The following is a 15,922-nucleotide window of genomic DNA, read 5'->3' on the forward strand; positions in this document are numbered from 1 at the left end:
CTAATATTGCTTCTTATTGAAAAGGCTATCTGTAGAATATTGTAGCAAGCTCCATCACCCCCTCTAGGCAAGAGTAGACTCTCCCATGCTTATCACAGAGACTCTAGATCTGGTCTCGGAATGTACATGGTTGATGCACTTAAAAAATTTGTTACACTTATCATATTTCTCCTAAGTTTTGCTATGAATGCTCCCTTATCCATAGGCACTTTTATCTTCTAACTAGAGAATAGGCTTTTTCCCCGCATGAATACCCATTAGTGGGTGTGGTATTTAGTACCTTAGGAATTATACTTTCTCATAATTCTCACATAGTGCATGTGAGTCGTGACATTCTAGCATTCTCTTCTCTCTTGCTGTACACTCATTATGTGTTGAGTGTGCGTACGTGCATGCTGCTGCACCCTAACCTTATAGTGGTAAAGTCATATCTCTTCTCTGGCACCTCCATCGAGCCTCGTGCTTCGCTACTATCTCACATTCGAGTTGTTGATTTGGGTTCAAGGGGCTGCACATTTGCTTCAAAATTTCCTTGCAAATCATTCGCCTGTTGCTTGGTATCAGTTAACCATCTGCTCGCCAGCTTCCAATAGCAAAAACCTGTTTGCATCTGCTCCAGACCTATCATCATTAGCTGGTTTAGTCCGTAAGCCTGGTTGCCTCACAACAGATTCATACCCTGTATAGCCACGCCGCATGTTGTGTCTCTCACACGTGCGACGATTTGTTGTTGACAGTCCCATGCTTCGTGTGTTTAGTCCAAAACTGCCTCCACTGTCAGTCACGTCACAGCCCTCCGCGTGCCTTGCGCACCCCCGACAGCCTTAGCATTGACCCACGTTGCGCGGCCACCCAGTTTACTGACAGGTTGGTTTGGCTCCACTCGGGAGTCCCTGCCGCGACCCCGATTTGAGCAACACGTCATGATCCTGAAGGTTGATGATTCTGATTTCACAAAATTTAAGCATCTAAGTTTGGGACTTCTGTGAATTTTTTTCAAATTCATAATCGCTGAGGCCAATTACACTTTTACACTGACATTCATAAACATTGGAGCTATTTCAGCTGCAAGATCTTCCTTACTATTATTAATTTTGTGATTGCAAGTCTTTTGGCATTTTCATTGCTCAATTTTAGTGTTGTCTTTGCATTTGCACTTTGGACAATAGCTGGTTACAAAAACCAAAGATTTGCAGCAAGCAATGGCAAGGAGAAATGATTTACCCAATATGTTGGGGGACTCCGATAAATTGAATGGCACTAATGATTCCATATGGCTTACATGATGAAGTATATCTTAGGGTTCTTCTAGCTCATCCACTCTCACAAGTGGATCTTCCACTTTGGCTTCTGCTGCACCTCCCATTGCACATTAGTTGAGATGGGATGGGTGTGATGTCCAAGCTCATGCTTTGATTACACTCTTGTGCAAGAGACATGTTATCTTGCATATTCGGCCATGCACAATGGCTAAGGATGCTTGAAATCAGCTTAATTTATTGCATTAGGTGAGCAATGAGGCTCGTGTAGTCTATGTGTACATGTAGCTTGAGATGGAGCACATGATAGAGGGCGATTTTTGGATTTATATATTACACGTGCCAAGGAATATGTCACAGAGAGTAGCTTGCAAATATTGATGAAATAATTCTTGATGCCTCTTGTATCTATAGTATTGGTTGGCCTACCTAATACCCATCAGGGTTTTGTCATTATACTTCACTTGCAAAAGGAGATGCTTGGGTGTACACATTTGATGTATCAGTGTCATTGTTATTGCAATGCGAGCAATAAATGGAGAATCGCTCTAACATAAATATGGATAATCAAACAATTTGCAGAGCCAATCACATCGGAACAAAGGAAAGTCATGCATTGCAACTCTTAAACTCAAAGGGTAGAGGCAAACCAACTTCTTCTATTCAATTTTCAAGCACCAAGGGTGACGGTGCTAAGACAAAGAGATGCAATTATTACATAAAAAAGAGGCATGTTATTGAAGAATGTAAAAAGAGGATGACAAGTGAAAAGAGGGAACTATTGGATATGAATGTTGTTGAAAATCTAGCAAATATGAAGGACACAATCGTACATTTAGCAAGCTTGCTTTTGTTTTGCATTGTTTCTATGATCCTTTTTCACATGACCATGATTACTATCTATTAGTGGGATTGGAAATTGTAGCACATGGTATTTTTTACTGCGGAGCTTCCAAGCACATAATGTCCTTTCGTAACTTGTTTATATTATATGTAAATGTATGAAAGGGGGGGATTTGTTATATGTGTAAATAATGCTTTGTATGCAATTCAAGGCATTGGATAGATTTCCATTATTGTGGTAGATGCAAAAACTATTATGTTGAAAATCTCTTCTATGTGCCTTAAAAAAATTTACTTTCAGTTGCAACCATTGCATATGTTGGTTTAGTAGTTAAATTTCACATGGATTGATGCAATGTTTATGACTATAGTGATGGGGATGTTTTTGTTGTAGTAAATTGTACAATGGCTTGTATTAGCTTGATTTATATGAGAGGATAGCATCAAAGGATGTATTATAAGTTGATGCAACCCTTGTGGATGACACTAAGTTATGGCATGCTCGGTTTGGTCATCTTATTTATGGCAGTTTGCTTTGCCTAAAAAGAAAAAATATGGTGCGTAATCTCCCTCCATTGAAAGCACCTACTCACAATGTATGTGAGAGTTGTGTACTTGGCAAAATGCATCATGCTTCATTTTTCAAAAGTGGGTCTATGCACGCTGATCAGAAATTATAGCTTGTGCTTAGTGATGTTTGTGGATCCATGTGTGTCAAATTTATCGAAGGATATTTATACTTTGTTACCTTCATCCATGACATGTCTTATCATTGTTGGGCATATATTTTGATGCATAAATCAGAAGTGTTTGCATGCTTTAAAACCTTCTTGACCTTGGTTGAAAGTGGCATTGGATGCAAGCCGATTATACTTCATACCAATCTAGGGAAAAATATATGTCAAGAGAGTTATAACTCTTTTTTGGTTAAAAGGGGCATTGCACATTAGTGTACTACGCCTTACATACCTCAACAAACTGTTTGTTTGAAAGGGAAAATCGTACTCTAATGGAAATGGCACGTTGTATGCTTTCACACAATAAGCTGCTCCCAAAGTTTTGGCTTGATGCTATTGAGATTGGTCCTTGTTAAATCTTCTTGACACCCATCTCCAGAACGAGAGGCGACTAACTCCCCGAGAGCAAAAGTGCTGGCAGTTTCAAAGCTGCTCGCCTAGCAAGGCAAAGAGGAATAAAGGCCAATGTTGAATGGGATAACATGCCTAGGACTTGTTACTATTGCTGGTGCTCTTCTACGTGTTAGCGGGGCTGTTATGTCCTTCAGTTCGGCCCGACACTACTTACATGTCCCTCGAGGCTACCACAATTTGTGGAACACCATTCTTTCAGATCCAAGGTTTTCATTTGGCAAATGTTGATTGGTGTGCTTTGCCTTGCCTCTCACTCTTCAAGTGAAGAATTTCCAATGGTTGATGTTTTCTTTTCTTGTCAAACATCAGCTGAAGCCTCCTGCCATCAGTTCCTTGCTCACCTGGTCATGAGGAAGGTTTGGTCACTAGTATCTATATGTGTGCAATGTATGTGCCAAATTGTAGCCCCACTAAATCATTGGCTGAATGCATGCCTTATGAGGCTTGAAATGGTTGGAAACCAAAGTGCATAGTTACCCTCGTATGTAGTACAACCGGTCTCCCCCTTTGGGGAGGAGACTGATAAGACCTGCCTGTTGGGTATTCACTCACGCCTCACTTATGTCTACACTCACATCGGAGTGTCGGTGATCAGTAGGACACTAGGTCACTTTTTACTCTTGGTAGGATAGGTTTTTTCCCCAGTCTTATGGTATTATTTCGTATGTGCTTATGACACATACTTACGGGCACTTACCATGTTCGGGTGTGAACACTCCCCTACAACCCTAAGGTTTAAGGGTTGTACCTTGTACTTTGAGTTTACACTCTTTTCAATCTATTGCATTGGGTGTCGTGCTTCACTCTCTACTGTCTATTGGTTTTTTGTGCTGAGCTTCGATCCTGTCCTCTCTCACATTTGGTATCAGAGCAGCATTGGCTTTGTTCAGCTGAAGCTTAGGTTCTCCTCAGCTCTACTCAGCCTTTGGGAGCTTCTGGCTCTGCTCAACTCTACCCGTCAGATTCACCATGACCTGCAGCAGCTCGATTGCTTCTTGTGCCACACGCTAGTCTGCTGTACTGGCCATGTCCTGACATCACGCCCGTCAGTCACAGTCTGAAGTGCTAGACGCTAGCTGCCTGCCAGTCCAGTCTGCTACGCCACTCGCCAGACGTCAAGCCCGCCAGTATCCAGCCCGCCAGTATCCAGCTCGCCAGTACTGCCCGTCAACAGTCGCCAGTGCCGCCTGCCTGTAGTCATCACGTCCAGAAGCGTCGTCTGTCATACATCCTGTGCAGCTCGTCAGCAGCCTTGCCAGTTGTGATGCCTCTACACACTGGTCCTTTGCGCCACCGTTTCGCCACTGCGCCAGCTCGCAGCAGCTCAGATGCTTGCTCGCCTGCGACGTCCTGCCCGCCTGATTGTCCTCATATCAGCCACGCCACCCCTTGATGCCCGCCTATCGTCAGCGAGACAGCCCGTCATTACTAAGGTATTTTTTTAATTTTTTTAAAAAAATCCTTTTATTCCAGAACAAAGTTCTGGAAGAGGGGGTTCCTATGCAGCAGGCACAACATACAGGATACATGTGTGGGACAAATTGAATGCAAATTTCTGGACACATTCATAACATTTTTTGGGGCTTTTATGTTTTCTAAGGACATTGGCATATGTACTACAATTACAGTAATTGATAGACTGTTTTGAATAAATCTGGGGCAAGAAATTTTGGGGATTTTGCTGGTACAGTGTTCCTGAACACTGTTGCACGTTGGACTGCATGCATAACATACAGTTTTGATAGAGTGCACCTCTGTACACTAATTGCAGAAAGTTATTTCCTGCAATTTCTGGAAATTTTCAGATTTCCAGTGTAGTCCTGCTTTGACATTGCTCTTTTGCAAATTTTTTGGTAATTGAAAATCATGGCAAATTAGGGAGGAGATGTTTTCACCTATGTATCCAAGGAGGATAGATTGGATGGAAATAACTATTCACTTTGGTCCTTGATGATGAAGAATGTACTTATGGCTAAATATGCACAGTCAGGAGGCAAGACAAATGCCTAGATGGTATTTACAGACTATGAAAGATAGTCATCTGGATGTACCCATGGCTGGTCGTACTAGAAGGCAAGCTCGTATGCATGATACTGCACATACCATGGAGTTTGTTATGGCAGCAAGCACCCTTGATGAAGAGGAGCCTGAATGTTTTGAGGATGTACGACAGAGTGTGCATTAGATGGCAGCAATGAAAGTTGAATTGGATTCTATCACTAAAAATCAAACATGGGATTTGGTGTCTTTGCCATTTGGGAAGAAAGTTATTGGAACAAAATGGGTCTACAAGCTGAAACAGAATGCAGATGGATCCATTGACAAATACAAGGCAAGGCTTGTAGCTAAAGGCTATGCACAGAAAAAAGGCATTGACTATGAGGAGACATTTGCTCCTACCTCCCGTATGACGATCATCAGGTCTAAGGTTGCTTTGGCTGCTCATTATGGATGGACTGTGCATCAGTTGGATATTAAAACCACATTTTTACATGGGGAACTTCATGAGGAAGTATATGTACAGCAGCCCATTGGTTTTGCAGTTGAGGGCTTGGAACACTTGGTATGCAAGCTGAAAAAAGCTTTGTATGGTTTGAAACAAGCTCCTAGAGCTTGGTATGCAAAGATAGATGTTTTCTTGCTTAGCCAAGGGTTCATAAACAACTCATCTGAGTCTACCCTTTACGTATGTAAAGAGGGGGGATCCATGCTGATCATTTGTCTTTATGTTGATGATCTCTTGCTTATAGGGATACATGCTGATCAGATTTCAGCATTTAAACAAAATTTGCAGCAAAATTTTGACATGTCAGACTTGGGGTCTTTGCATTATTACTTGGGCATTCAATTCATACATGATGCTAGAGGTATTGGGTTATCACAGTCAAAATACATTGATAAACTTCTTGAGAAGTTTGGCTTACAGGATTACAAGCCAGTTTATACACCAATGGAACCTGGACTTAAACTGTCATTACATGATGACAGTGATTTGTTTGATACACACACATATGCTCCAGCAGCTGGATGTATTATTTACTTATGCAACACTAGGCCAGACATACAATTTGTAGTTTCAGTCATGAGCAGATATATGCATCAGCCACGCATGTCACATTGGTAAGTTGATAAGCGTGTCTTTCGTTACTTGCAAGGTATTAGATCTCTTGGATTGCTTTATGCCAAGGGGGAACCACTGCAGTTACATGCTTATAGTGATTCTGATTGGGCTGGTGATTATGATTCACGTCACTCCACTAGTGGCAATTGTTTCTTTCTTGGCTCGTCTTGTATATCTTGGCTTAGCAAGAAACAGTCCACTGTTGCCACATCGTCATGTGAAGCTGAATACAAGGTAGTTTTCACTACCACAGTTGAATGCGTATGGATTAGATGCTTGCTTGCTGATCTGGATGTGTCTGTACGGAGCCTACTTCTTTGTTCACTGACAGTCAGAGTACCTTTGCAGTGGTACGGAACCTAGTGTTTCATGCACGCACAAAACACATTGAGATACATTATCACTTTGTCAGAGAGAGGCTACATGCAGGTGATATCAGCCTTGTCTATTATCCTATCACTAGTAATGTGGTAGATAACTTCACCAAAGCTCTTCCTTGTGAGAAATTCGAAGCATTTCGCCATGCTTTAAATTTGATCTCCTTTAGTGGCGGATGATCCTTGTACTCTTGATCACTCTTCACTCCAAGGGGGTTTGTTGGGTATTTCACTCACGCCTCACTTACGCCTACGCTCACATCAGAGTGTCAGTGATCAGTAGGGCACCGAGGCACTTTTTACTCTCGGTAGGAGAGGTTTTTTCCCCTAGACTTATGGTATTATTTGGTATGTGCTTATGACACACACTTACGGACACTTACCATGTTCGGGTGTAAACACCCCCCTACAACCCTAAGGTTTAAGGATTGTACCTTGTACTTTGAGTTTACACTCTTTCAGTCTATTGCATTGGGTGTCGTGCTTAACTCTCTACTGTCTATTGATTTTCTGTGCTGAGCTTTGATCCTGTCCTCTCTCACACTGCCAATAGACTCCCTGGCATCCTTCCTGAGCTGAAAATCTCCTGGAAGGCCACCAGTAAGGGGTCCTTCACCACCTCCCAGTAGGTAGTGAAGAAAGCCTTAGAAAGGCCATCCTCTCCTAGGCATTTTTGTGCAACCTGTGCATGGAAAGCCTTAAGTTCCTTCTCTGTGAAGGGGTCTAGGAGGGAGCATCCCATCTCCTCTGTGACAAGAGACGGGATTTGATCCCAGCCTTGCTATCTACATCACTGCCCTTTGGCTGAGGCTGTTTCCTGCTGGAAAAGGCGTTTGTAGTAGTCAGTGGCAATCTCCATTACCTCATTTGGGCTAGAGCGAATCCTCCCATATTGATCCCGAAGGCTGCGTATCTGCTCTCTTGAGGGTGCGGGGCTGATGTACCTGGAAAAACTCCTTGCACATCATGTCCCCCTTTCACGCCCAAAAGGCTGCTGAGGTGCGGAATGAAAACTTTGAGCGCCTCTCCTCTAGGCTAGTGAGGGCTGCTCGTGCACACAACTCCTGTGCGAGGAGGGCGGGATCCCTTGGTGCCTCCTGTAGTAGTCTCTGCATGGTTGCTAGGTCTTGCTGGAGTACTCTCTCCTCCTCCCAACTTTGCTGCCTGGCTTGTAGGGCTACCTCCTGGCAGATACTGCTCGACTCGGCTAGGACCTCTGCAACCTCCTTTGTGATCCGGTCCCTCCTGCCCCACTCCCTAGTCCAAATTTTCTCAATTTTTCTCTTCACCTCCTCCCTCTTATAGATCAAATCTGGGATCTAACAGGATCGTGTGTCTAGGGCAGAGGCTGGGGCATCCAGTGTTAGGAGAACTGGGTAGTGATCAGACAAAGTGGTGCTAGTCAATTTTCCTACTTGGCCTCTACGAGAGCATCTCCACTCTCTTACATAAAACCTGTCCAGCTACTCCAGCAAAACACCGCCTAGCTGCCTATATCCCCAAGAGAAGTCCAACGACCTCTCCCTCTTGTGGAAAGATGGGTCTCTCCAAGCATCACGTGCTCCTACTGCTAGTAGGAAGACCTCCCATGCCTCATGCTCCTCCCTAGCCATGCCCTAGTAATTTTTGCCTTTGCCCTATTGGTCCTCTAAGGCCTCTAGGTTGTTGAAGTCTCCTCCAACAATCCAGGAGTCCATCTCTAGGAGTCCTGCTGCAATCTCCACCTAGAACCTGCTGCGTATCCTAACTTCAGTAGGGGCATAGACTTTGAGGACTCCAAGGCACGAGTCCCCAATATCCAATCTGATCCATAGAACCCTCCCTGCCACAATCGTCCCGTGGTCCTGTATACATGCGGTGGGCCTCAAGCCAATAGAGATGCATATGCCTCCACTCTTGCCATGGGCACCAATGGCGTGCTCTCGGTAAGTGTGTGAACTATTTGGGAGTACCTTCCCTACCCGCTAGGCCCAGACGGGAGTGAGTTTGTGCTCCTGCAAAAGTAAGATGTCGATCCGCTAGCAAGGGCAGATTGTAGCTCTTGCCAAACAATCAACTTCCTGGAACCACATGTCCCACTGTAGTGGAGGCTGTTCACGTTCCAAGATGCAAGATGTAAACTCATAGGGAAACCTGTGATTGATCGAATAGGTATCTGTTCGATGTGGAAGCTGTTAATGAAGAAGGAGAGCTATGAGGCATGTGGATACGCTTTGCTGTAGGCATGGATAGTGAACTCCATTCCCCCATGTTAGCCCTCGGGCGGGGGACCATGGAGGTGATAGATGCACCTGGTGGTACCACCAGGGCATCTATCAGCCAGGCCGAGAGGCGTCACTCTATACATTGGTAGAAACGGGCCGCCTGTGCCAGGGGCCACTTGATCACATCCATCGGAGCTCTCCATTGCGGAGGGGCTCGAAAGATAATGCTCAGATGTGGGACCTCGGCCCCAGCCCACCAGTTAATGTCCATCATGCAACCAGGCCACTGCTGGGAGAAGAGTGCTAGTCCTCCTTCTCCCATCCACTGGGAGATGTGGTTTGCCACCTGGCTCTTCAGCTTCTCCTCTATCTATGTCATCATCCAATCTCCTGTGTGTGAGAGGTCTGAAGGAAGAAAGCGTAGTTTGGTCTATCCGATGGTGCTAGTAGATGGACCTTGCTGCTCCTTGACTTGCATGCCACAAAGATTCCCACATCTAGAGGTAGTGGAAACTCTCCATGCTTTGCAACTCTTAGGTAAGACCATGGACCATTGCGAAAAAACTTTTGTGGTAGCAGCTGCGTTTGTCTCAGGAAAGTGTGACGAGCGGTATGGAGGGATGAGCTGGTGGTTGTGTGGTGAGGGGGGGGGGGGGCTAGGCTACTGGTGAGTGGAGGATGTTGAAGTATGGGGCTCCTCACCTCCTATGGGGGGGGATGGGAAGGGTGGAGGGGTCACCTGAATTCGGTGGGGATTACGGGGACTAATCGACGGGGGGGATGGTGGGGAGGGGGATGATCGAGGGATGGCAGGGTGGTCGGAAGTACAAGGCAGGTGTGGGGGGGGCTGGTGGCTTTGGAGGGGGGGCCTGTGGGCTAGGGTCGGGGGGGGGGGGGGGAGGGTGTGGGGGATGTGGGCCCTCGAATGAGGTGGCCAGTGACACCTTCGTGGGGGATGGATATGGAGGCTTGTGGTCTTGTCGGGTGGGACAAGGAGGGGGGGGGGGCCTGTGGTGCTCTCCCGGGTGGGCGATGCTTGCACTCCTACTCCCTGCTATCGTGGCTATGTCTAAGGGGCTGATTACGGCCTCCCCCCCATCTCCCTCTCTGTCTTCTGTGGACCCACCGTTTAAAGTTGTTCACGTCCACCTGTGGGCCTGTCAACGAAGCCACCTTGGCTTCGAAGTGTGTGCAATTTGCTGCTTGATGCCCAAAGTCATGGCAACATAGGCACTACCCTAGCTACCCAGTCACAATAACCCATTGCTTGAAGGAGTGTCTGCCTGCCTCAATGTCCTCCACTAAGTGGCGATACTTATCGCCAGTCCGGGGAAGAGTAGGGTGGCTGGATATCTAAGGAATCTGTTGTGGAGAACAAATGCCTCCAATGTGAAGCCTTTATACCAAGGAACCATGTAGATGACTGCCTTTGTGGAAGCATAGGGTGAGCTAGCCAGTAGCTCATGGATTGCATTTGCCGAGGTGAGTTGTACCATGAAAATCCCTTGACCCATGAGAACCACCTCCATGATTTGTGCTATGCTAATGCGCAGCGTGGAGTGAGCCAATCCCGAAGCTGGGCCCTGGATGGGGAGTGTCCTACTACCTGAGCAAAGATTATTGTTTCTTTTAGCTCCAGCTTTGTGGCATGGACAGCTAAGAGCTATTTTTCAGAGAGGACGACATGCAAGGTGTTTAATGGGGGGCACTCGTAGAATGCACCGGCGTCTGACCAAAGGTTTCCATTGCATGTTCCTGCTGAGAACCTACCAATCATGCTACTGTGTTGCCGGAGGGGGGAGTGTTGCTGCAAATGGAGGAAGCAATGGGGGGGAGGGGGAAGCGGATGCTGTTTTCCGGTGGTGGGGACAGATGGCCTGATCCCACAGGTGGGGGACTTGTCGGGGATTGGGGCGCAAGGCGAGGGATGCGGGGGCAGCGGGAGGGGGGGGGGGGTAGTTCCAAGCGTGGGCCGTGTAGGGATTTCCTCCCTGCCAGCAAGGCGGGGGGAAGCATGAGGAGAAGGAGTTGACGAGAAGGGGGGGGGTAGTGCGTCAAGAAGGTGATGGTGCGCAGCGTGATGAAGGGAAGGGGGGAAGGCACAATGGCGGGTAGGCGGGAGGCGCAATGGCAGCCAGGAAGGGGGGGACATGATGGCGGCCAAGAGGGGGGAAAGGCATGATGGCGGTAGGAGGGAGGGGGGAGGTGCGATGGTGGGCAACCTAAAATTTGTTGTTTTGAACTTTAAAGTTTATACTTTACAATTTAGACTTTAGCATTTACAATCTTATGTGCAATGATGCAAAAAACTACAATTATAGCATGCAAAAAAAGTATGATAAGCCAAGTGTGAGCAACCATATATTCAAGTTTATGGGCAGTACTAATCCAAGTGTACATCAGGAGGTGGATGAGGAGTAGGAGATGATCTTTGCGGAGCTCTATAGAGAGCTTATAGCAATAGATACTTGTAACACTCGCAGTCAACGTACTTTGTGGGCAAGGAGTCTAAGTAGATGGTAGCAAGGACATCATCATTTGGCGCTCTTTGACATTGAAGAGGGGTGGTTCGAGTGGTTTGCAGACATATGTAAGGCGGGATTATAGTAGCTCCCATCTTGTGATTGATGATGACATTCCCCCCTTGTCTACACAATCGGCTCCTAAGGAGCCATCATTTGATGATGATGGTAACCTCGTCAGTGAGGATGAGTATGAGAGTGTCTCATCATCCGATGCCGAGAAGTCATCTTTAGACTCTCTTGATGAGCACTTAGATGGTTTTGATGATGACAATGATGATGATAGTGATGCCTCATCACAGATTTCTAGGTCTCTAATTTTTTTGTATCTACTATCGTTGTATCCACATGCCACTATGATCCATCATGCATGTATATACTAGACTCTAGTTGTATCGCATGTTGCGCACAGTGCATGCGACCGCGAGGGTCATCTTATATATTCATCTTATTTTGTAATGGAATGGCTCTTTCCACTTTAAACTTGTGTTTTATCATTTACTTATTTATGGTTTTTTGAAAAATCAATTTAAATTTCTCTTTTCATAATAATATTGTACTGTATCCTATAAAATCATAAGGTACCATTTAGTACCATATTGTATAGTACCGTATCTTATTGTACCTTTCGTACCCTGACAACTATGTAGTAGTGTCACATATTCATATCTTTGGTTGTTTGCAAAATGGTTTCATGCCACATCCACAAAGACATAAATTGTAAGACAAGGCTGTCAAATGCATTTTTTATTGGTTATTGTGCAGAAAATAAAGGGTACCGCTTGTACCAACCCTCCATCAATAAGACTTTTATTAGTAGAGATGTGGTATTCACTGAATATGCTGGTCAGGCCTTCATGGACTGCAGAAATCAGCCCAATGTGGGGCTATGGGGCCTATGGACATATTTGATAGTTTGTTTCCATTGTTTCACAAATGTGCACCTGATTTTGGTCAAATTCAACAACCTATTAAGGATTTACAGCAGCAAAATCAGTAGCAAACACATGCTGAATAACAGCCTGATTTCAACCCATTGATTAAGGTATGGTTGATAATGGATTGGCCGATGAAAGGGCTACTATTCGGGAAGCTAAAACAGTCCCTAGATGGTTGTTAGATACATACATTATGGGATAACAAATGGTTTGTTCCACTTCCTAGTGGACCTAGAGTAGCCACTCACCATGCACAGGGTAACTTGGTTGTGCAGGGACTCGTAGCTACTACATGCAATGAGGAACTTGTCTTTTTACGTGATGCTTTACAAAATGAACATTGGATGGTAGCTATGCAATTGAAAATGGATTCTATTCATAAAAATGGCACACGAGAATTATGTGACTTGCCTGTTGGCAAGTGTGCTATAGGCACAAAGTGGGCTTACAAATTAAAACGTAGATCTAATGGTAGTATTGATTGTTGCTAGGCACGTCTTGTTGCCAAAGGGTATGCCCAATAGCATGGAAGTGACTATGATGTGACATTTGCACCCACTTTACGTATGATCACCATTCATAGTACCATTGCTTTGGGTGCTTATTTTGATTGGCATGTGCATCGATTGGATGTGAAGATTGCTTTTTTGAATGGTAATCTTCTTGTCACACAACCTCCTAGCTTTATTAAAAAAGTCTTAGAAAGCGAAGTTTTCCGTTTGTATAAGGCCCTTTATGGTTTAAAGCATACTAGGGCATGGTATGAAAAGATACATGCATACTTAATTGCTCTAGGCTTTAGTAATACACACACTAAAAGCACACTTTATATCCACAAAAATGGGGATAGCCTCTTGATTCTCATTCTTTATGTGGATGGAATGTTGTTGATTAGACCTCATGGGACATAGATCTCAACCTGAAAAGATGAATTGTAGCATCATTTTGATGTGACAGATCTTGGCCACTTACACTACTATCTTGGTATACAGCTTCTTGTAGTTGAGGGGGGCATTATTTTGCAACAAATTGGGTAGCTTCTTGAGCATTTTCAAATACAAGACTGTAAGCCTATCTCTACTCTAGTTGAGATAGACCACAAGTTTACACTTGAGGATGAAGGAGATCCATTTGATACTTCTCTTTATCAGTGAGTTTTTGGCTATTTATTGTATTTGTGTAATACATGGCCGGATATTCAATTTGGGGTCTCTCACTTAGACATTAGGCCTTTTTTATCTTAAAGCCACTTCTCTTTGCTTGCATGCATTCACAAACAATGATTGGGCTGGTTGTTTTGACACGAGGATGTCCACTAGTAGTAATTGTTTCATGCTTGGTGATTTAGGTATTTTCTTGGTTGAGCAAGAAGCAGTCTACAGTCGCCGCATCCAGCTATGAAGCTAAATGCAGGGCAGCAATTACAGCTGCATTGGAATGTATATGGCTCAGATGTCTTTTGGTCGATCTTAGTGTGGGACAGTAGTCACCCACTCCTATCTATGCTAACAGTCAAAGTGCCAAGTTGGGACCATGTCAGTACTCCAAAGCGTATGCGTGGAGTTGCTCTTTTGGATGTCAAGAAACACATGGTGGCTCTACAATTAGCTGTCTTACAGGGCATTTGCTTTTGATGCAACACTCTTGGGTGGATATTGCGAAAGATTTTATGAGGTGGGGATTTGTCATGGCAATACATGTATTTTGACCTCTTGGTGGCATGTTTTGAATTCTAGTAAGAGAATAAAATGTCCCAAGTGGGTTTTGTTATCACACTTGATCTCTTCTTGGCAAGATGTATTGTGCCCAGTAGAGTCTAGACAAAGTTTCATTTCCTTACAAGCTGAAGTGTTGCTATTTCTAGGTTTTGGTGTCTTTGAGGATGATGGGAGATTTTACTATTTTTCACTCATTGAGCCTTTATTCTTTTCGCCATGTATGTATATACTTTTGTATACTTGGAAATCATCGGCTGATGTGGTCTAGGTTGCAGGAGAAAATTGGGCGGCATATTCCTCTTCTTGATTTTCAGGGCTTTGATCCTTGGCAAGTTTGGAGTTTCACTTGATTGATGATTTTCTGCGGTTTTCAGAAAATGCAATGTACTTTAAGATGATAGAGGATAAAAGATGAGTTACTAAAAAGGCTAACAATGTGTGGTCATGTAGAGATGGCCACACAAAATTGTGTGATAGATTGCTATAGTTATGGAAGTCGAAGATCCCATATCAAAGGCAAGGTTTTTACTTGGAGTGTTCTTATTGGAGACCTCCCTAGGAGTGCTATGGTGTGGTGACGCGAGATTGCTAGTGGACATTATTTTTCCTACACTACATGTGTAGAAATTGCATCTCATCTTTTTGTTACCTGCCTTGTTGCAAGGCAGTTTTGGGAATTTATTTCCATGGTTTGGAATTTAGTGACACCCCAACAAATTACTAATTGCACATACATCTTGGGAAGATTACCTACATTGACATGCTGTAGCTGCAATATTCTCGTTTGTTTCATTTCTTCCATTGGATTGGTCTTTGGCACATTTAGCATACTAGAAATACTTTTATTTTTGACTTTGCCTCTGGCATGCATGGTCATATTGGTTGTATCAAAGGCTTATTGTTGTGGCAAGTGGCTTCTATGATACCAGTAAGTAGGGGTTGCCATCCATGATGTGGCTGCTCCATGGTTAGAGAATTATTTGCATGACTTCTTCTTGTATATTTGATTATTGCTTAATTTCAGCAACTTGTGTGTGTGTGTGTGTGTGTGAGAGAGAGAGAGAGAGAGAGAGAGAGAGAGAGAGAGAGAGAGGGCTTTAGAGAGAGAGTGTGTGTGGACGGTAGCAATGGCGGAGCAAATCGATGCCCTGCGCCTTGCCTGACGTCGTCCCGCTGACTCGTGCTGGGTCCGTTCTTCCCCGGCGTCTCACTGCGCCCCACTTCTACCGTCCCGTCAATACCCCATCACCCCCTGTTGCTTGCGGGCCGTGACCCGCCGTCCCCTGGAGCCCCATTTCCTGTGCGAGACAACCGCCTTCGCCTGGAAGTTTCGCCTCCTGTGCCTACTGCCCGACCATCCCGTCGCGACGTCAGACACTCGCTTGTTGCGCCTTGCTGCGGACTCCCATGGCTTTCGCCCGCCCTATTGATCTGGGGCTCACTTGCTCGAGTCCGTCCCCTTCTGCATTGGGGCCCAGTTGGCGGCCTTGTGGCTGCAGCCCTGCGGTTCCCTAGTTTTGCAGGTACCTGCAGTGCCCTGACACTCTGCACCGCCTGTGCCTGATCCCTCGGCGCCTGCCCCGTTGACTGCTCTGCGTCAGCGTGCAGGCCTGCCGCAGCTGCGTGTAAGCCTCACCTGTGGTTGACCCGTTGCCCGGTACCCCGGTTCATCTGCCCGTGTCGGTCCGGTTCTCCGTTGGAGTCCGGTTGCTGCATCCAGGTGGTGCACTGATTTTGCAGTCCCGCCTCTGATCAGAGAGAAGCATGGCTGGCCTGGATATGGCTTTTA

The 15,922-nt window shown here is 45.2% G+C and overlaps 1 long non-coding RNA gene across 1 annotated transcript in view; it reads left to right on the forward strand.

Moving 5' to 3' along the window:
• The first annotated feature begins 363 nt into the window (after positions 1-363).
• Positions 364-15,922, forward strand: part of LOC148029441 (uncharacterized) — a 176,440-nt gene continuing 160,881 nt past the window's right edge. Inside the window, exon 1 of the long non-coding RNA XR_015692428.1 lies at positions 364-419. This is a non-coding gene — a long non-coding RNA (uncharacterized LOC148029441). The remainder of the gene's footprint in view (positions 420-15,922) is intronic.

The sequence above is a fragment of the Lygodium microphyllum genome, chromosome 11 (genome assembly GCF_053477565.2).
Source record: "Lygodium microphyllum isolate KBCC chromosome 11, Lygodium_microphyllum_v1.1.10, whole genome shotgun sequence".
Classification (NCBI taxonomy): domain Eukaryota; kingdom Viridiplantae; phylum Streptophyta; class Polypodiopsida; order Schizaeales; family Lygodiaceae; genus Lygodium; species Lygodium microphyllum.